Source organism: Salvia hispanica, unplaced genomic scaffold (assembly GCF_023119035.1).
Source record: "Salvia hispanica cultivar TCC Black 2014 unplaced genomic scaffold, UniMelb_Shisp_WGS_1.0 HiC_scaffold_444, whole genome shotgun sequence".
In the NCBI taxonomy this organism is placed as follows: Eukaryota; Viridiplantae; Streptophyta; class Magnoliopsida; order Lamiales; family Lamiaceae; genus Salvia; species Salvia hispanica.
Genome location: NW_025952184.1, coordinates 4,610 through 28,398, shown reverse-complemented (window position 1 = coordinate 28,398; position 23,789 = coordinate 4,610). Strand labels below are relative to the sequence as shown.

Sequence of the window (23,789 nt, the reverse complement as noted above, 5' to 3'; positions counted from 1 at the left end):
TTAATAATTCTAAGAAGACCAGAACATCTCGTAAATATCAATGATGCAATGGAGATCACGTAGTTAAGTACTTACCTCAACCAGATGCAGATTTGAGGCACGACTAAGAAGCACAAAAGCAAATTCCCCTATTTGTGCCAAAGACATACCGACCTACATAGATCAAGGACCAAGGTTACTGCTGATGAGTGGATGTGTAGAACAAATTCAAATTTTACAAATAAGAAGGGCAACTTACAAGAAGCGAAGTTTTGTTGTTGTAGCCAAATCCCTTGACAACTACAGAAATTACTATTGTTTTCACAATGACAACCAGTATAACTGATGCCAGCAAGATATCAACATGATTCCATAGAAAATGAACATGGATCAGCATGCCAATGCTAGACAAGAAAAGAGCAGCAAACATATTGCGAATAGGCTCAACCTGCACAAAAAAGTATGTGGTGAATCAAATGTAGCCATATGTAAATGACGACAATAACTATAATGAGCATGCAGCAATTTTGTCCACTAGTTCAAGAAGTGTGAAAAAAAATCTTACTTGTTCAAGGGTATGCTGACCAAGATCGGTTGTGGCTATCATTACTCCTGCAGCAAATGAACCCAATTCTAAACTGAGACCAAGCTTGTCGCTAGTCTGGAACACATAAAAGTGGAGTATATCGAATAGGATCCATCAATTTAGAGGTTACATGACGATCAATGACCAAGGACAAGATAAGGGAACAGAGCTACAGTTTTGATAAGTGTCAAAGAAACTAACCCAAGCAACAAGAAGGCAAAATGCAACAGATGCCAATTGATAAAGTTCATTGGTCTGCGAAATGGAGACAAGTATGATATGGTAACTTTGACCAATTGATGAAGCTTGCACATATTTGTTCAACACAACATGTCTTGGTGGTGAAAAACATTGGAACATGTAAGTTTACCTGTGATGACAAACTTATCATGAGTTTCAAGAACCAAGGCACACATGTCCACGACAATACTGTTAGAGCTGCCAAGAACGCAATCAACACCACCAACCTGGCTAATGAAATTGCAGTTTTTAGCCAACCAAAAGAATAATGTATTCAGCTCAATATATGAAGTATCAGGACAACATGGGTCAATCAAATAAAGATATCAGGACCAGTTTTCCAAAAGATCTAGCAAGATAGATAAGATTAAACATTCTCCCATTAACAATCATTAAAATAAAAATATTCTAGGGATGCTTTCTGAGTGATAGGATAGACTGTAAAGCATATGATTAAATATTTGTAGGGTAAGATCATCAAACAAGCTCAAAATTAATATATCTATCAACTTAGATTACTTTATCAATCCATCCCAATATCCTATCACTCAAAGTAAACACCCCTTAAAATATGTAGACATCACTTTTGCTAATCTCACTGTTCATATAAATTATCTGAAAGTCAGAAAACATTTTCCATATAGCTTAGTTCTTTCTTTAAAACCAAACGGAAATGGTCAAATTTTCCTAATTCAACTTTTCTAATTGCTGATTAAAAAATCCTTTTAACTAGACATGCTATCCAATGCGCAGAAAGAAGAGGATTGAGCTTACGATTTAGTCATGAAATTGACCCCTGCATAACACCAGAAGTTCCACCAAGAACCGGAAGCATAGCAAATAGCAATCCTACAGCACAGTCCTGACAATGAAATGAATAGTAGATTTTATTTAACAAACATTAACCCTTGCACAAAGGTATGGATTAATAAGAAAGAACATGAGAGAAGTGAGACTGTAATTAGATATCAGAGTTGAAAAAGCACTTCATTTATGACAGGACATTAGTAAAGAGAGCATGAACAGGTAAAAAGAGGGAACAATACGTACATAGATACCTGTAAGATCAGTGTGCCAATAGTCACTTGACCATGAAGAGGCATTTGTACTATTTTCTCCATCAGGAACTTGTAACCTAATAAAATAGTCATTGGATAAGGAAAAAACACATGGAAGGAGGTGAAGATGCTATCCTCACCCAGAGCAAGGTCATTTATCATTGTTACATTTAAAGAAATTACTGGCAGCAATGCTCAACCAAGTGACTGATCACTGGACTTACCACTGCTGTAGATGACATGACAGAAAAGCCCAACAAATACACCCTCAGAGGCTCTGCCACCACAAGCCAACAATGAATGAAATAATGCTTTTAACTCAGATAGAAGATGAAAAATGGCTTTAAGTGAAAACAGAAAAGGTTCCAAAGATAACTATGCCATATATCTAAGCCAAGAATAGAGCATTTGTTTTCAAGTAACATAAGATTCCAAAGAGAACTTGGCATTATTTGCTAAAGTAGCATACAAACAGCTAAGATTTTGATATACAACCTCCTTAAACCTCTAATTCTCCCTTCAATTTCCATTGAATGCCTACTGAAGGTTTACTTTCAGTTAGACCAGAATAACCTTAGGTGGAAAAATTAAGTAAGAACTCCGGCAGGTTTCTGAACTTGCAGCTTATGTTAACTTTAAATCTATTGCTGACTTCTGTCCTTCCAAACTGAAAATAGACAACAATATAAAGACACTACTTTCACTTTTCAACAAGATAGGCTTATCTAGCAGTTTCAGAGTATAAAGCAGTTTTAAGGAGATAAGATCTGCAATTGCTCTTGCCACCACTGGACAATGAGAAAATAGCATATCAATTGACATGAACAATTGTTGAGAGAGCCTTATTACAGAGCATGCATCTTGATGGTCATAATGATTTAATACAATAAACATTTAACTTTTGGCAAGCATAATATATGCAACTAAACCCATCTGATGAACATACGAGGCTATAATTCCACATAGGCACATGAAAAGAGAATTTGAAGTAACCCTCAAGAATAGCAACTGCCGAACAACTCGTAGCTGTAAACAGCTAATTGCTTCAGTCTAAATACAAACAGAAAAACCAGTACTTGTCGTTTTAAACACCTATAAAGCAGCTAACCTTTGTTGTGGAGAACTCCAGGCCCAGAGCAAACAGAAGGAAAATTACACCAAACTGAGCCACTGTCTCAACCTGGATAAACTCATTATGAATGACAGAATCAGAAACATGTGATAGTCGATAAACTCATTTATGCGGAAACCATAAATACCACTACTACTTCAGAAGGAAAATTTATGCCTGCAAAGGCATCTAAGTGCTAATATGACATTTAACTGTCAAGAGTTGATTTAGTATAAGTACATACTTGCACCATTTCACTGATAATTTCAGACCTCCAGGTCCAACAAGTGATCCTGCTAATAAGTATCCAGTAAGCACCTGCAAAGTGTTCACAGGAATTAGGAACATATGGTTGAACAGAGGAGCATAGCAAACAAGCCAAGTTCGAGATCAGACCGGTTGTCCAGCACAAGCAAAAGCAATTCCACCCAAGTTGCAGAGACAATGACGACAACTAGGTCTGATATGAGCCTACAAGATCATCACATCAGATGGTCTAGATCCCAAAAGGATGAGAGTAGAAAATTATAACTTGTTACTGTACCTCAAGTCTAGCTGCAGCACAGGGTATTTGGATTGAAATTTGATATGATAAATACATTATCCTGAATATAACAAAAAACTGTATATTTACCACTGACATGGTAAGATTGTTTGTACTTAACTCGATTTCTCTTTAATAGTTTAACAGTACCTTTCTTTCAGACTCTTAGAGATAACAATGCTACTATAGAGAAAATTCAGAAATTAATGTCACTATGGAACTAAAAAAGGTAACAATTGTTTACCTTTCTATCGATTAATGTTGGGGTCTCTTCAGCTCCATTGTCATTATCCAGGTTGAAAACTTTATTAAATTTAAAGGATCTATAATTACAAGAGGATAATGCATATAAGTAAAACAAACATGTTTTGTATGTGGAAAAAGTTAGTGCAAGAATAGTACAGATACCTACTTTTCTTCTTTTGTTTCATTTTTCTTTGGCTTCACTCTAGCTACTGTTTCCAACACAGCCTGATAATGTGATAAAGTAAGCCAGAAATAAGCAAATAAGGCAACATGTTTTGCAATTGAAACCATGTCACTGTTCACTCATTGTGATTGTCTATTTAAAAAACTAATGAAACCAGAGTTTGGTTACAGATATGATCAACCAAAGCTAGTGAGTATTTTTTTAGCCTTCTATTTCCTCTGGTCTATCATATGTATGTTAAACTGACAAGCATACAAAGGAACTGTGATCAAGAAAATATTTAACTTTGGAATACAATGACACCAGCACAAGGTTAAGCAAAGGGCAAGAAAATATTTAACTTTGGAATACAATGACACTAGCACAAGGTTAAGCAAAGGGCCTCCCAGCTACATAATCCCTAAACTTATCACACATCATAGATCATGATGCGTATACCTCCCATCTGACTAGTTCAACGATTTAATCCCCGAAATATAATGTATATATCATGATCAGTGCCAAATTCAGACACCATTAAGTCATTTCTGTTTCTGGAAACCGAAAGGCGAAGTTGTCCAGTTCACAAAGAAGACATCCAGGAATACTTGAAGCTATTGTCCGAAGAGAAATATCTTAAGCTTCCACACCATATTGAGACAAATTAGCCAACTTTTTCCCGCTTATTGTGAAATTCTACTGTTGTTGCGCTTGTTACTGAATTTCCAGTCAACCATTTCAATAATTTCCGATTTCCAAAACATGTTGCAAAATCCACTTGAACCCTCCAAGTCAAGGGACATTATTCATATGCAATTAAATTCATACCTCCCAAAATTAGATAAAAGTACTATTCAAAGAGGTGGAGTTGCAAGGTACAAACCTGTTGCTCAGCCACAGTGTTGTTGAAGCTACCGGCATCGCTTTTCTGCCACGAGTTCAATTTCAGACAGTATCAACTAAGAATCCACCACCACATTAATCACAAGAAACTTACAAAAAGCAGCTGAGCTATTTGAATGTACATCAAAATAACAAGCAAAATAGACGCTAGTTTTAAAAAATTGATTAAGATGGTAAACATAAACAATAACTTTAGCTCAACACAACTCTTGCTGGATCCATAAATCAGTAATGGCTGCAGCCAATAGACGAACTTCAACCTTTTCCCCAAAATAATGAAAACAAAAAAACAGTTTAAACATCACATAAGGAATCAATAAAGCTCATAAAACCTCTCGATTCCCAAATTTACTTAGCAAACTATAAAGAGTGCGTATGCTATGTGCCGAATGTTAACCCTAACGAAACAGGTATCAGCAAAAACAAAATCGGAGCGAATTGAAACAAAGCTAAGTAAATGTGATCCAATAAAACCTTCATTATGATCCTCATTCTCCGTGAATTCCTTCTGGAGCGCACGGTCGATCATATCAGCAAACGTGTCCTCCTTCGGACTGGTCTTGTTCCCAGTAATGGTCGCATTGGAGAAGATGGCAGCGGCGACGTCTCCTCCTCGGCCAGCTTGGAATCCTCAGACACCGCGGCGGCGGCGACGAGTACCACTGCCAGTAAGACAGCGGCGGGTAGCGATCTACTCATCTTGAGGCAGCAGAAGCACCGCCGGTGGCGCAGGCGAAGCAGGCCCCGGCGCTCGTCAGAGAAGTGTCGGTTAGTTTGCTTGTCGTTATCCGCAACTGTGCAGCTCAGGCGCAGTTGTGTGTGAGAGAGAGAAATTGGGGGAAATTGTTTTTTTTATTTGTGTAATGTAATTTCTTAGTAGTCCAGTAATTAACGCGATAAACAAGGGATGTTTTTGGATGCGCTATGTTTTTTGTTTTATTTATTTATTTCGCTGTTTATTTTTTTTATTTTGATCAAATATTGAATACATGGAATATCCGAACCCAGCAAACCGAAATTTTAAAATTCGATTCGATTTTTTTGATTTATCGGGTTTGATTCGGTTCGATTTTAAAAATACAAAAATTTTGGGTTTCGGTTTTGTTTAATTTCGGTTTTTCAGGTCGTTCGATTTGAATTTTGAACTAAATTCGATTTTTTTGTTTTGGTTCGGTTTGGACAAAACCGAACCGAAACCCCAATGCTAGCCCTATCTAGGAAACAAATCAATATTTAAAAACTATGGAAAACAAATCAAACAAGTTAATAGTAATCCTATTATGTTTATCATGGCCACAAATATGAAGTTAATTAAATGATGGGATTGACCGTTTGGTAATGAACAACGCCATTTTTTTATAAGAGAACTAGTTCAACTCACGCTGGGCGAATTATGGTCTTTAATATATATCGATTTTAGTAAGTGCACGATACACTCTTCATATTTATACAATAGAGAAATTTATCTAGGCCAAACAATTTAAGATAAACGTATTCTTTGTACTATGCCAATATGCTACTCAAGATAAATGACACAGAGGAAGCAATCAAAGAGTACATAGTCATGTAAGTACTAGTATTATTAGTATTATTAATGACTATGGACAATATAGAGAATTGAGAGTATGGATGAATAATAGAGAATTGAAGAGAAATTTAACAAAAAATAAAAATAAAAATTAGATAAATCAAACCATTAAAATTAAATAATTTTTAAAAAAAGAAATGTTAAATTGATGCGGCCTCTGCAGTGGTGCCGGAAATCTGCCAGGTCGTCAGTTGAATTTCGGCCGCCGACCTTTAAAACGTCCTTGAAAACGTCGTGCAATGGAGCCATGGTTCCGACTATACTATGAATGCCCTAATACTTTAATTATAAAGTCAAAAACTTTAATTGTAAAGGCAAAAAACTTTAGTTACTACTCCATACGTCCATAGATATACTGCAATGGCAATCATGTTAGAGCAAATGAAAGTGTAAAAACCTTAGAATTTATGAGGGGTCTTCCACGCTTAATGAGTGGAAGATAATATAGATTGCTTCATGTTCATGTGTGGAAGAGAAAATAGATTGTAAGAATTGCATGAGATGCACGTCATGAAATGAGATTATATTTTTTAGAATCATGATATTTTAACACAGGCTAGAGTTGAATTAGTTGTTGAATCTGAAATGCAAGTCTTGGAACAAATAATTTATAATTCTGAGAATCAATTCATGAATCATAACCTTCTTCCTTTTCTTTTCTTTTCTTTTCTTTTCATTTTTTTGATAATTTTGCCCTCACAACTTATGCCAGGTGACGGTTTAAATACAACAAATAATTTTTTTATACAAAATCAGCAGAGACCCTTTTTTACAGTTACTTTTTTGTGGTCTCAACAGATACCCCTAAACCACCTCTCTCTCGGTCTAAATAAGATTTATTACAAATTTACTCACCTACATTGGTGAACCCTAATACCTTCTAAACTTTTTTCCATTTTCTCAAGAATTTAATGTTTGCCCCCAGCTGCACTTATGAGACTTGTTTTAAGTCCAGGCGAGTTTTGTTTCCGGCTGCATCAAGCTTCGCCAATGAACCACTGCCTACCCAATCCAATTATGTTCCTTAGCAGCTGTACCTTTGAAGATTTCTAAAAACCCACTCCTGCTCTGCTGGTTCTTTGAACGAGTACTGAGCTATTGTTACATCAGAGATGGGTTTCACGACTCTCAGTTGTTTTCTGCACCCTAAGGCGACGCACGCGTTTGAGTCGAGCAATAATCTGTGCAAACGAAGGGCGTCCCTGTGGGTTTCTACAGAAACAATGTTGTCAAGTTTAGAACTCACTTCTTAGTGTTTGGTTAGAATTTTATCCCAGATTCAGACAAACATGAAAAGAGTTGAGAATCGTGTGAGAAACTTTACCTAATCCAGCAATCGCGTATTATATCTGCAACCAGTGGATCAACCATGGGCGGGATGTCAAGGTGTCTGTCTTGAAATCCAACGGCTCCAACTACTTGCATCGAGTTCATTTCTGTCCATGGCACCCGCAGAGTAGCCAGCTCCCATAAAATGACCCCAAAACTATATACATCAGATCTGCAAATAAGGAAAAGCTGAACCTTTCAGCGAGGTGAAAATCATACTTTTCAAGACTAGGGATAGATCATGAACTCACTTCGTTAGATGGTTCATTCCTTAGAACTTCTGGTGCCATCCACTCAGCCTACACATAGGATTAAATTGCAGTGAATATTTTATCATATCTTTCTAGCTTCTCTATGTTCTTTGTTTTCACCCTTACAACAAAACATTGGGTCAGTGGGCATTACCGTTCCAGCAGTCGATTTAGAAGATAGAAAAGTGTTGTGCTGCAGGCGCGACATCCCAAAGTCACAAACCTAAACGTATTGGATTATTAGATATTAGCATAGATACGAAAAGTAACTCTATTGTTTATAATTGATGGGGTTGTAGTAATACACAACGACCTCACCTTAACGACCCAATTTTTATCAACAAGAAGGTTTGGAGTCTTGAGATCTCGATGCACGATAATCGGATGGCTAGTGTGTAAATAATTCATTCCCTTGGCCTGCAGAATAACAAAATATTAACAGAGGACAGAAGAAAATTTACAGGAGAAACAAACTGGAATGGAACACCTGAACACAATACCACATCCATGGCCATCCTTATTCGCCTTTTTCATCAATTTGGATATTTGGACGGTGCAGCAGCTTATACAAGCTACCTCTGCAAATAGCCAGGAAGAGAACAAGTTATTAGATGAGCATCATTTTCAGAAGGTTAGAATAAGACGGAAGATATCACAAAAGGTATTTCCATTAGCTAAAGAGATATTAACCTTGGGAGAAATTCCATCAATATAGACATATTTGGGGGCCGTAATACAGCTCCCATGAAAAGAACAATATTTGGATGTCGCAACCTCAACATAATCTCGATCTAAATCAAACAACAAGCAAATACAAGATCAATAAATAATTGAAAAGTTTCTTTCAAGCATGTAAATGTCATGCATGAGATGCATGTTTGAAAAATCTGCTTACCTCACATCTAAACTGTGCTAGTGCATCACCTGATATATCTTGTTTCATAAACCTCTTCAATGCAACTTCCTGTAAGTAAATAACAAAGATAGTTAAAATAGTATAAATAAAAATTTCATGGGTAGCCATCCATATTAAACGCAAACAAACAAGATCGTACTCTACATGTATACCAGTAAACTGGTCTAAATCAGAAAAATCAGAGTATTAGTGGCTAACACCATGCCAAATATCCATTCTGAGTGATGAGACAATCTAAATGTACAGATTTGCACCAGAGTTATGTGCATACTTTAACTTCAGAATACCCATTTTCCATAGAATGCATATTCAGGAAAGTAAACTATTCTCATAAATAAGGGAAGAAACTCATGTGCAATTCCATTCTGCTCGTAGACCACCTTAAATCCTGAGGATAAGCATGCATTCAGATACAAATATAAAAATTTAGCAAAACTTGAGAATCGGTAGATAGGATTGAGAATTCCAAAAAAATGACCTGTATGGGCATAGAAAGTTGGATCCAGATTTTCCATATAATATTACAGAAGTACATTGATTCACCCACATATATTTACAGAAAACCACTACCCTCAAAGAAGGATAAAATCTGTAATAACACAACTCTTACCTATACCAATGCGTTCACCAATCTGAAGATCCTCCCATAACATTTCGAGCCACTCCATTTATTGCTGAATCAATTTGCATATCTTGAATCTTGTTAGCATTAGACTGGTCAGTGTAGGCTATGTTATAGCTCTCCATTTCCAGAAGAATCAATATGTTCATTAGCAATTGCAGCACCGTCATTTGGGATGCTTCTCCTTTCTGTCTTTGAAAGTTACTCTTCGTCATGTTGGGTATCAGAAGATGGTCTGTATCCAGCTGAATCAGAGGCACATGCAATTGTTCAGTTGCATTTTCCTGCAGTTACGTAAAACTTGTCAGTGCAACAAGAATATCATTTTAAACCCCATCAAACTCCTGTCACAGTACTTCTTTGCACAGTTTCCCTCTAAAACCATTGGTAGTTTTATCCTGATGTGAGCAATAACAACAAAGTACAAAGTTCTAAAAATAAATCAGTTTGCTAGCAGCAATAATATGTACCTGGGAACATCTTCACTCGCAACTCTACCAAATTTATTTTCTTGCCAGCACCCAATGGCATTTCACATATTTCACTTGAGGGTAGATAAATATCTCCAGTAGCATGCTCCAACAGGTCTGACAGGATTTTCCAGCGAATCTACCACCGTTTCTATTTGATACAGTAGCAACCTGAGATGAGTCAAAACTTGAACTTCCAGTTTTGGCAGTTTCATCTACGTAGGAGGCTTCTGCTCTGGTTCCTTGGTCAGGTGCTGAAAATGAACCCTGCCAACTGCTGCAACAGTTGTAATATCAAACCCAAAATTTTGAAGACGCCTACTAGGTGCTTCAGCAGGAATGAGAGCCCCAGGAGCACCCATCAGATCTATAATATATTCACTGCACCATTCCAGAAATGCATTATGCTATTCACATCTACCAACAGCATACTCAACTAAAACATTTTTGACCAGGATAAAAACGAAGATTAATCATTCAAAGTCAACTAGAGCTGAGAATTCCTTTGCTAATTAGTATAACATTCAAAGGGAAATTTAACTCAATTTTCTTCATTAACGGGTTTATGCTAATGGCAGGACATTAATGATGAAATAGAGCCAAAGAGAATATGCAAACTAGCAACAAGACGTATTTACTTTTCAATAGGCTCGAAAAATATTTCACGCTTCTGGATTCTTACCAAATGGCAAGGCCTCTATGATGAAATAGAGCAACACATAGAAACAAAATTTGCAAACGAGCATCAGTCCAGCTGTTACCTTCCATTGTCCAATTTTATCAAGTTTACAGCTCCTTCATCAGTGCCAGTATGATAACTCCCTTTGACTAGCTTACATGGAATGTTAACCCTATCAGCAAGTACCTAAAAGCATAACCTGTTATCAGAATTGTAGTTCAGTACTGTAAGATTCCAATTTGTTGACAAATAAGAATCAAGAATCAGTGGTTCACATATATTGCATTGCAAACATGGTAGTCACTATACTAATATGAAGTAGATAGCCAAAACTACTACTTCACCCAAGGAACTAATAGAATTTAGCTCCTTATGTTGATGATATCATGATGCACCTTTTTCATTAAATGGAGAGAAAATCTTTCACGACCTTAAAGAGTAAGGCCCTTTGGCGTGAATGGCCAATGTCAAGAGAACCAAGAGGAAGGACAACTGTGTTGAAGTTGACTCTTAACTCCTGACTCCGTGCCCTCCATCTCCAAAACATTTCTTCAACATCACTAACAGGACCTCCCATTCTTTCAACAATAAGATCAGCAATTTTTTGAACTAGCGAGCTTGTACTCTGGCTTGTATTTGGAGCAAGATAATCCATGGACATAAAATGCACTATTTCCTCAAGTCTCCGAAGCTCCATATCAGCACCACGGTTGACTGAAACCACCTCAAGGCCAACAGTGTTCAACACAGATATTGCTTCAAGATCTACTAGGGATGGCATGTTGGTTTGGACCATCGAGCTGGAATCAATTCCACAAACATCATAGAATCCATCTATTACTTTCTCATCATAATTTACAACATTACAGCTCTGCATTAAAGAAAGATGGGTATTTAATCAATAGTCTGATAAAGAATTCAAGGCTATAATACATTTTTATAGGTTTTCCTTCCTTTGTTAGGATTTAGGAAGGGATGTTCTTTGATTAGTATATGAAGTGGAGATGATTATAATCAACGTTATTAACTATATAAATATATGACCCCATCCACACAGTAACTCAACAAGAAAATATTAAATGAAACCAGATAAGGAAAAGGAAAAGAAAAAGAAAAGAAAGAAGATAGACAACCGAAAAAGCATAAAGGTCTTTGCCATTTTACCCTTAGCTGCACGTCTGCACAAGTCTAAGTGAATGTCGAATTTATATGGCTATTTTAGTAAGTTTATCAGCTAAAATGTTCACAAGAATCATAATATTCTCATGAGGATGTGTGTTATATAGTTTGTAAACACACTAGACAGAAATAAATGTGTAACTTGATTTTTCGTTCATATTATTACAATTTAATTAAATCAGGTGTAAGTTTAGCAGGTAATGTGACCAAACTAACTAGGGAAAATTGTATAAATGTCTTCTCCATTCCAGAACAAATGTGTCTACCCCATAGGCCCATACATGACTACATGAGAAAGAAAAACTAGCACGCAAGTTTAAAATCATTACATTTTATCACAAGCTACTAGCCAACATACGTATATAGCGTTTATTAAACGGTGTACCATAGATGACGGTGGCAAACAGGGACGGATGCAGCTCATAGCTAGCATGGGCAAATGCCCCACCTCAAATTTCATCACATATCTATAAAATATACATTAAAAAATTAATTTGTTGTAATTTCTAACTATTTGCCCCTCTTGAAACTCTTAAATTTTATCTATGTATAAGTTTGCCCCTCTTTATATAAATTCCTGGCTCCGTCCCTGGTGGCAAAGGTAGAAGACAATCTCTCTAGTGGCATGATATTTGCATCATAACTAATTTACCTGGACTTAATACCACTAAGCAAATTACCAAATAACAACATTAAGAGTTGCAAAGCAAATTCCTTTCGAGCACGATTCTGTTCCACAAATACATGACACAGTAGAACAACTAATCCTAACAAAATTCCAGCAAAATGTAATGTACTAAAGTAGAATACATTGCTCAGTTTCCGGATATTAAGTAGAAGTGTAGAACCAATAACCGTCAAACAGTGAGACAAATATAATCTACTCAAAAGAATCCACCCCTAACCTAAACATCAAAGTCACTAGCCTGAATTTCGTTTTAATTTAAAAAATCTCTAGACAAAAATAAACAGCAGTTAAGGATCAACTTTGCACGTCAATAGAAATGTTAACTACACTTCTAAACAACGATGCATGTAACAATTGAAACACCTAAAAAAAGCACAAGATAAAAAGATCAATTTTTTACCCAATATCGGAGGGCTAGAAATTCAGCTAGGCTTTGAGAAGGAGAGCGGCCAAGACTAATCTGCTTAACCGCGTTGATTTGAGCCATTTCCGAGTCAACGCCGGTTTGACCTGGATCCGAAACGCTGATTGCCAGCGCCAATTGCATTTGGAACTCCTCTTCGAGGTAATTGAAATTGGTACCCGCGGCCTCGTTCTCCGACGAGGACGCCGTCTGCGGCAAATCAGGCAGCGGCGACGGCGAAGGAGACGGAGACGACGACTCCGACAGCTGCGACGACGCCGTTTGAGCTGGCTGATCGGGGACGGGAGGCGGCTGGTGATCGCCGATGTGCAGCTTCCGAAGAAAGCGCTTCATCTTCGGCATGGCCGCGGCGTAAATGTATGAATTAATTTAGAGAAATGAAATATGAGTGGCGGAATAATCTATAGGCGGTGAATTGGATTGGGGTTAGGGTTTATGGAGGTGTGATTTAGGGGTGGAAGTGGGGAGCGGTGGGTGAAGTGGAGAGGAGTGAGAGAGCAATGAATCTTCATCGTCAAGCTACACTGTAGCTGTGGGGGAATAAATATATTTAATCACTGCTTCCCTCCAAAGGTCTCCATTTCCAAACCAGTCTCTCTTCTCTCTTCTCCTCTTCTCTGTTTGTATGTATATATATATGTGTGTATATTGATGTGTTTATGGATAATTATAAGATTTGTCGGTTTGCGCATTTACAAATTTAATTCGCTTAAATATGGTATAAATATTCTCCAAACGTTGATTAATTAATTATAAGTGTATCCTATTGTGCGCGTGTATGGTTTTTCGATCCAAACTTTTACTATGACAACACCCATAACATCGCAATTCTATGCTAGTATTACACTCGTCTATGCATGGCTAAAATAATTAAAAAATATTAATTTTAGAATGTAATTTAATTAACTAAAATTATAAACAATATCGTTACATGAAAATTGTTAATTTTAGAAATGGGTTAACTTTTTTACTAAAAAGGAAACGAATCATTATATAACGTATCAAAATAATAAATAATTCCATTATTAAAGGAGCGGAGAGAATAATATAATATTATATGTTTAAAAATATTATCACCATTTAAAACTTCTAACTCGCATTCTTTTCAAAATCTAGATTAATTTAATATTATGAGTTAATTTATTATTAGACACATGCTTATTTTGTATTTTATCCTTTTAAATTAGTACTATAATTTATAATTATTAAATAAATTCATTAATACGATTTTATAATTTGTGATTAAATTTTAAAGAATACATATTTGAATTCCATAGTTGGATAGATAGCAAATGATTTATCTATATTAAAGTATAACACAAGACATTTAACATTTAAGTCTGATTATAATTTCTAACAACTTAATTATCATATTTAAAATTTTAAAATTTCGGATTAGTTATTAATTACTGAGACTGAGTCATCCAAAGTTTGGGTATATAATAATATGTTTTAAGAATAAATTACAAAATGACAATATTATTAGTGTGACATGATAAATTCAAGGGCATGGATATTTTCCGATTTAAACAACTTTCTTATGTAAATTACCCGTAATTCAAAAATAAAATAATAATAGAGTCAATTGAACTCTATGATCTTACGAAAAATATAGTCAATTAATTTCAATAAGATTACACGCTTCATATGTTATGCCTTGATTGAAAAATGTATATATAATAAATAAATTTGTTCCAACAATCATGGCGACACTATAAATGCATTAATTGCTAGGTTTGGCCAAAAATGCTTCTATTCTCTAAAATACTGCATAGTATTACTTCCAATAAGAAATGTATGTGGAATAAGAAATATATAAAAATAAAAAATAAAAATATCTTGTCATAAAAAACCGTTTCCAATATTATATGTGTATACAATTTGTTATTTTAAAAGAAAATATCCCTATAAATCTATAATCTAGCTCTAAAACCGTCCTATACATTACATATATAAAATTTTAATTTCAAAAAGGAAAATACCCCTATAATTTAGCTCTAACCACCTTCAACATTACATGTTCCATTCTCTTCTCTTTATTATTCTTTGTTGATGAAAACCGTTGCTCTCTTTTGTATTTTGTTGCTGGATATATTCTACAAACACAAAAAAATAATACACACCCTCAAGAATATCTTCATTTCGGTAGAGAATTCGTGGTTGGGAGAAGCTCATTTCTTCCCCTTTGACCCTTCCTCTTGCAAGAACTCGAAGAACTGGAACATCGACGCCTATCCATGAAAAATAAAGTAGTGAGTGAGTGAATTTTTAGATACCAAATACCAATATTTATAGTTCCTACGAAATGGAGAGTTTTATCCTTGTAAACCTATGTGAAACTGGTGAGTGAGTGAATTTCATTGCTCCAAATGGTCCAATTTATAGAAATTTAGTGTTCTTTGGCATTCTTTTTGGCCGGAATATGATTTCTTTGAATACAATGTCATTTTTATAAATTACTCCCTTCGTCCTTAATAAGAGTCTCGTTTTTCCATTTTAGTTCGTCCGCAATAAGGGGTCCCGTTCACTTTACCATAAATGGTAATATAGTCTCACCTTCCACTAACTAATTCCACTCACATTTCATTTAAAATTAATATATAAAAATGATTTTTTTGTAAATATCATCAAACCTAATGAAATTTATCTAATGTTTAATTTCACAATGAAAGATCATAGAAAAAAATTTTTAAATAGGAAAATTAAATGATAGCAATTGACATTGTATTCCAAGTAAACATTCATAATAAACTTTGCATAAATTCTGATATTAAATGCATTAATAGTGTTTAATTATCCAAATTTAAATTTTTTAATCGCATTATTTACTTATCTTAATTTCTTAATTATTGATGGAGTCATGTATTAGTGGAGAGTCATTTGAGGTTCGCTTTTTAAAATTATTGTCACAATATTGATAGAAATTTTATTAATGGCATTAAAATTTTTCCTACCTAAAATTTCCCCAAAAAAAATTTCTCATTTACTTAAATTTCCTCAAACTCCCTTTTATATATGTATAGATGTAAATGTAAAATTAGAGCATACACACTTTATTCCGGCGGCGCGCGATGAACAAGCCAAATGGGCGAGAGGTCGTCCTTGGATAATGCGCCCGCCGTCGGTCCGTTTTGTGGGAGTTCGACGGACGAGCGGAGACGAGAGCATTTCAGATTTTTTTTCAAAACTCATATATGGGTCGTTTAAAATTGCTTCATTTGCACCACGGGTTGACTACGTTAAAGCATGTATTATCATGCACAACATGATCGTCGGAATTATATATTCAAGGCATAACATGTACTTTGTTTGAATTGTTTTTTGGTTTTAGATGGTTTTTTGGTGAACTATGTATTCTTTTTAATTTAAATATATATGTTTTTTTTAAAATAAAATGGTTGCATTTTCTCTCGTATTCTTGTCGAAATTTTAATTCCGCATTTGTGAATTTGTTTGTTGGGATGTCATAGTGTTTGTCCAATGTTTCAAGGAGATATCCTAGTAATATAGCAATGAGTGGGATGTCGTAGAAATATGAAGAAGATGTTTTTCGAATGTCCTAGTGCTTGTCCAGAGATATCCGTCCTCACTGAGGCTCTTATTAATACTTGTTCTCATTATTGAGTTGTCTATCTATTTAAAGAATTTTTAGTATAGGTAGTACTATCAAGTAGGAGTATTGATTTTCATATATAGTTGTTTGTTTTTCGAAAAAAATGGAGATTGTTTAGCCTAGACTAATAATTACTGGTCTATATATTTGATTGGAATGAAGCCTGATGGCTTATGATAAATAACTACTACTATTATTACTTTTTTTTTAATACTCCCGTACTAAAAAAACTGGTGAAGTACGTTTATCTTTTCTCTTTGATTAATTTAAGCCAAATTTAAACCCAAATAACAGATTCAACCCCAAAACCAAATCATATGAGTTGCATGTGAAAATCACTTGCTACCAAGAAATGCAAAGAGACAAAATTGTTTTTTGTGACCTAACAACTAAAAACATAATTACAACTATTTTCATGTCACAAAGCTTCTAATCAATCAACTAACTAAGCCCACAGTGCTAGCAAAGACATCAAGGCAGCACCCAAGAACAAGAGAAAATACGATACGAACTGCAGCCTCGTGCAACTCATTCGCTTGCTCAAGAAATCGGCTGCTATCAGATCGACCAGAGCCATATACACGAGGATCCCAGCGGAGATCGAGTCCAGACGCCTCGATTACTAGAGCTCTCGGCTGCTAGCATTGTAGAACGAAGATATCCCGATCCCAATACCTATCCCGATTGGGGTGGTTTTGGAAAAAACACGCCATGAGGGTTGGGTTGGGGGCCCCAGCTTCGCCTGGGAGATGCATCCTCCCAGAGCGAATCCTTCAAGAACTGGTGGAACGAAGGGTCCATTAGAGGCCTAATCGTACATGGACTGTGTGAAACCCCAGCGATAGCCATGATCACCGAGTGTGATACTATACCAAGTTAGGAACCTGCAAACACAAACACCTTGTTTTACAAAAAATGGTTTGCCACTTATGTTAAATGATAGTAATATGATATTTTCTCTTAAGATTTTAAGAATAATTATGTAATATAATCCATTATCATGATAAATAGTGTGGAAGAGATGAACATGCCTGTGAAACAACAATGTGGCGAGCAGTATTATCTTCGCCGAAAGAATGCGAGTGCGAGTGACCATGTTGATCCGCACCCCGATGCCCGCTCACACTCACCCTTGCTCTCGCGAGTGACTGTGCCTGTGATGCGCGCGGGCGTGCATACCACGATGTGCATGGCCCCCCTTCCTCTCTCCAAAACCAGCCGCCACTCCCCTCGTCTCCGGTCGGTGCTATCCCCGATTCAGATCCGGCTCCGATGAATCAGCCTTGACGATTGGCTTTCTTCTTCCTGTTTCCTTTGCTTTCTCTCGAATACTGCGTCCCGACAAAATCAGCTAGCAATGTCCCTAATGCGTCCATCATCGCGATGAATCCCGAGAAGGGAACTTCACCATGGAAATTCGGGCAGGCAAGCACGGTCAACGCCGGTGGCGTCCGGCAACATGTGGACGAATCCCGTGCGAGGATGACGCCAGCGGCAAACGCTTTGGCAGCAACAAACAAGTTGGAATCAGTGCGCAAAAACCGGCGCTTCTTCCCGACTAACGGAATGGCCACACCACGACTCCCATAACGAGGATTGCAGCAATCGCAATGAGCTTAAGGGTGAGAGCGAACTTGTCGTCTCGGCATCCGTCGTCTGCTTCACTTGGGCGTCACACGCAACGTTCGACATGGAATGGGATATGTTCTGCACGAATGATCCTTCACCACCAAAAGGTCCAAAGCGATTGGGATCAGTGTTAGTCTTTCAAGCAGTACAATGATTCAGAGTAAACGCAAGAATCACATTTGTGACAATGGAAGATCGAGATAAGTTCAATGATCATGCTTACACAAACAGAAACAGTAGACACTAAGATCAGTGGAACTCAAGAACAAAACAACGAGGTGATACAGAACGAATAAGGCATACAAAACGAGGCAAAAAGGCGAAAAACCTAAATCTCAGAGAATCAAAAGCCAGTGGTGGCCTAAGGCCAAGCCTCATCTGGTGAAAAACCCAAAAGGGAAAATAACCGGAGTAGTAAAGGGAGTTCTGTCTACGAGATCCGACCCACATAAAACCACACGACCAATGCGAACTCGTTGTAATTCGCACTAGTGAAACAAAGGAAACGCGAAATTTTAAGAAGATGCTCAAGAATGTATATAGAATGATTCACTAGTTGTGGTGAAGGCATCCTATAAAAACAGAGAATGCAGGTAAAAAAATAGCAAAATCAATAATTAAGTCAAGATCCTTTAAGGATAGATCAAAGTAACATCACAATAAAATGCAAAAGCAGAGATAAAAAACCAAAATTCAAGCTATAATATTAATCTTGAACAACAAATCCCCAACTAAAACTACAGTCTCACAGTTACAGAGCATAAATTACACTTTTTTTCACATCAAAATCTAACATTTAAACACCATTCCATAATCAATGCTGAAGATTAAAAAATTTAATTTTTCCATATTTTCAATCCGAAACAGGGGGCATTTAATAAGAATAAACCCGAATTATTTTCCAAATCCACCTCCCCAAAACCGGCAACAACCTGCACCACGATACAAAAACGCAAAAATCCAAACCAATTGCCTCGATTGTAACGGGAATGAATATACCTGGAGAAACAACATACGCAGCTGAAAATTTCCCCAAATTTTGGGAAATTTTAAACAATAATGCAGGGATAATTGTAGCTTAGCGAGTCCCAAACGAATTCTGAAAAGCGGAGGAATAAAGGATTTATAAAATGACGGAGATGGGGGATGAGGATATAGAGCGGGAGAGAGAATGTGGGCATTTTTAGGGGGGGAGGGATGAAACAGGGGATGTTGAGATAGATTTAGTGAATTAGGGGGAATCAATATGCAGTAGTTTTTATCGTTTTTTTGTTTTTTTATAAATAGATTTGGGCCCAATTTTGGTTTTGGGTTTTTTCTTCATTAAATTCTCACATTTTATAACCTTTGAACTCAATGGTCATATGTTTTTTAAAATACAATTATGGGTTTTAAAAAATTAAGTTAAACCATTTTGATTTTAGTCATGAGATCATCTTAATTGTAAATTTTTTAATGTTGATTGTATGAAGTTTGAGCAGAGACTAGGGGAGATATTCAGTTTATTCTAGTAGTAGTATAATCCCCTGATTTTTAAATGTATGTAATTAATTTAGAATTTAGTATGATTACATGAGTTAACCTACTTGATTGGGGACATGTTGGGAATAATTCTAGTTTCCCTAGTTTTTCCAGCTGGCCTTCTTATTTAAATTAAATCTCTTCTTGTTTTAGTTTTAATCAGATCAAAATAATTAACATGATAGTTTCATACGGTTCGACAATTATAAGTGCTACTACTACTTAGATAACTGTTCCATTAATCCCCTATGTTCATGGAGTAGTACTATTATTTTGAAGAATGATGGGAGATTTTGATATACACATGGAAATTCATATGTACACATATGTTATAAATTATACGTGGTCAAATTTACTTGTACACAAGTCATTATAACGTACGAGAACATGTTTCGTGTATTTCATCTTCAATAAAAATGTTGTCATAATTTGAAAGAAAAAACAAATGTGTTCACAATGACGAAAATGGGTGGGGTGGGTGTGGAATAGTCCAAAAGAATATTAATGTCAGCCAACATTATGATTTTAAAGGCTATTTCATAATAATAATAATAATAATAATAATAATAATAATAATAATAATAATAATAATAATAATAATAATAATAATAATAGTAATATTAATGTCAGCCAACATTTATGATTTTAAAGGCTATTTGATATAATAATAATAATAATAATAATAATAATAATAATAATATTAATGTCAGCCAACATTTATTATTTTAAAGGCTATTTGATATAATAATAATAATAATAATAATAATAATAATAATAATAATAATAAACCACGTGTCTCTTTATATGCTCTGCTGGCTGTTGCACAAGAGAGGAATTTATTCAATACATCCTGAATAATGATAGTAGAATTAGTTTTCTTCCAAATTCAAAACTACAAGGAGAAAGAGAATCTTTGTACTATAATCTACATATTATTTCTACATTGGTTTCTCATTTGAGTTACGTGGTTGAGTTAAATATTGATTCTATATTGCAGCAGCTTTATCTATCTTTCCTTTCATCGAGCCAAATGTGTGAAGACTTACTTAAAGCTAGAAGATGGACGGAGCATAATCACGTAAGCAACTCGATAAACATAAAGGCATTATAGCTCGCCTCGCCTCCTAGTTAGTTGGTTGATGTTTGTTTAGTTTTTGTTTTCTTTCATCTGCGTCATGAGGTGCATTTCCTTTGCTTAGCTTGCTTTTTCCTGGTTTGAGGTTTTTTTGTTGCTTGTTTTCTTAGGCTAGTTTGTTGATACTCGAACTTTGGTTCCTTTGCTCATCGATCTCTAGAGCTGAGCCTTTTCTCTCGTGATAAAAAATCAAGATTCCTAACTCAATTCAAAGAAATTTAGTATCTTGCACTTTTGCTTAAATTAAAGTTGACTTATCATTTGTAAAATTTGCAGTTGAGTATGTATTATACTCTTAAATTTGTGTATGGAAATTATAACTTGATATGTTTTGATGATAATGTCGTTTTATACGTACGGGTATGAATAATTAACGTGGGAGATATGGATGTTGTTTGAAAATTGGAATTGGAATAAAATGATTTTGGATGAATGTTATGTTTTAAATTGATTTGGAATAAAATAATTTTGGGTGTATGTTACTCCATGTGTGTTGGGAAGAAACCAAACTCGTTTGGCAATGAAACGAGACAACGATTGAAAACGTTTCAAACCATAGGGGCTGGTTTGAAACCATCCAATAACCCAGAAAAGAGCCTCATTTTTCTTGATAATTCCAATGTTTGATATACTTTCGAATTTTCTCAAAGCCCAACAAACTAAACACAGCCCGCAAAAAGCCCAAAACAATTTTTCCTTCCCATGACCTCGGTTGTGAACACGACAACACGTTGCACAATCTATGTTGTCCGAAAATGTCTTCTCGATTCTGCCCTCCACAGCTTACGAGCACCACATAGTTGATCCACCTTTCAATTTGAAGATTTCTCCTAGAGGAAGTCAGACATTGGACTAACTCTATTGCTCTCATTTCAGCTTCAACTAGTTTAGGATATACCAAAGTCACGAACCAACCTTCGCTAATGTATCACGAGCCACTTTTAATGAGTTTTTTGCAAGTATTGCACTGTTGCAACCTTGCCACATCTCCTTATACGGTGTCGGACGATTCCCAATCACATGTGCCAAGATCCCTGAGATCAAATGTAAATGTGAGGAAACTAAGAGAACACTTTGATTCAAACTACACAATTTAGGCAAATGGTACAAATCTTTCATATTTATAGTCATTCCTAATTTATTCTAGAATTCTCTACTTCACTTCTTATATTCTAAATATCTAATTTTTTCTCTATAAAAATCTAGATATTTTCTTAAATAATATCTACTCTATCAATTTCATAAGAATATGCACTTTTAATTTGCCACAAATTTTAATGTACAATTTGTAAAGTAAGAGAGAGATAGAAATAAAATGTAATTAAAATATTGTTAGTGGAGAATGGATCTCATCTCATTAGAGATAAACAACTTTCAAAATTAGAAGGTGCATATTCTCTTGTGATAGACTAAAATAGATAGTGCATATTTTGTGGACTGATGGAGTGCAATATAGAGAATTCCATATCTAGATAATTATCCTACAAATATCTAGATAATCTAATTTCTAATATCTAGATATTTTCATTACAAAAATCAAGTTTATTTATTTATATTCTAATATGAGCAATCTGCATGTAGGTCGCATGGAGTTAGAACTGAGCCATAAAGCTAACACCGTATAGATCACCATATTCCAATATGCAATTTCCTCCTAGAGGAATTCGGAACTGGAACAACCTTGTAGCCCTTTGAGATTCGGCGGTGTCACGATCGAGCAACTTTTAATGATTTTTTTTGCTACCATTGCAACTTGATTGCAATCTAACCACGAATTTTATTTGTTTCTTGACGGATCCTAGTTATATTGGCTAGCATCCGATTTGAGATTAGATGTGTTCCTCGCTAGAGTATCTTCAGTACCGACGCTTGATCATTTCTGCGTGGCAACATTATCATTTTATTTGGAATCCGTCTACCAATATGCACGAAAATCAAGGCTTCCTCAAGATTTCTGGTTTCCATCGTCATCGTCATCATCATGTTGTCTATCAAAAGAAGATAAATGTTAAAAACGCATGCAAAAAAATTGATCTTGATAAAGAAATGTGGTTAATAAATTTTCTTTAGAGAGTGGTGCAGGTTGTTGGGTTTGATGCCCTCTAGACAATGGAAGACTGACAAACAAATAAATCGATACAGATCTATTCGACTCGAATATGCTATTAATCAATTCACATGTTAAAAGATAATTCCATGCTAGAACGCAAATAATTCATGCTTAGAAAAATATAAATCCTAAACATGATTTCTACGGTTTAAGGTTACCGGATTTGATTCTCCAAAGAATCGCCGATTGCTCGTGCCTTCTCCACGTGATGATCTTCAATACTAGACCACGGATCTTCTCTCGTGGTTCCCGAACCTGATCTCGATATCGGTGGGCTGATCTTATCAAAATACTAGGATTCGAATAAAGAAGATAGAAATTCCTCGCGGAGGAGAAAATTAAAAAAATCGCTTCCTTTAGAGAGAAAGGAACGAAATTTTGTAGAGAAATTAATGAATAATTTCCCTTTATTCTCCTATTTATATTAAGTCTCCTTTTGACGCATGTGTGATCTATGAAAGGTTTTGGATAGGGCTCCCCAATTAGCTTTTTTACTAATTAAATTGAACCCACAATTTAATACAAGCTTATATTGGAATATTACGAGCAGCCACTACAAAGAAATATTGAACTCTCCCCATCCAAATCCGAAATTACAAGTAATCCAGTGTTTTCGTTATTTATATTATTTATTTCCCGCTTAAGATATAAATTTCCATTAATTAATTAATGTCTCGTATGGACCTAATTAATTAATATCTTATTAATTCCAAGAGTGGACTTAGCAAGAAACATTTATTTATTATTCATAGAGCGATAAAACTCCAAGTTGACCAGTAATAAAACCTTGTTCGAGCTCCTCTAA

At 35.5% G+C, this 23,789-nt stretch overlaps 1 long non-coding RNA gene and 3 pseudogenes across 1 annotated transcript; all 4 read right to left on the bottom strand.

Annotated features, from left to right (window-relative positions):
* Positions 1–5,529, bottom strand: LOC125199275 (annotated as a pseudogene).
* A 1,784-nt stretch (positions 5,530–7,313) lies between these two features.
* LOC125199262 lies at positions 7,314–7,969 on the bottom strand. The gene is made up of 2 exons (XR_007172553.1): positions 7,743–7,969; positions 7,314–7,630 (listed from the first exon to the last, which is right to left on the bottom strand). It is a non-coding gene; the product is annotated as an uncharacterized LOC125199262 (long non-coding RNA).
* Positions 7,970–7,986: 17 nt separating this feature from the next.
* Positions 7,987–13,581, bottom strand: LOC125199274 (annotated as a pseudogene).
* Positions 13,582–16,884: 3,303 nt separating this feature from the next.
* Positions 16,885–18,596, bottom strand: LOC125199269 (annotated as a pseudogene).
* Positions 18,597–23,789: the final 5,193 nt, after the last annotated feature.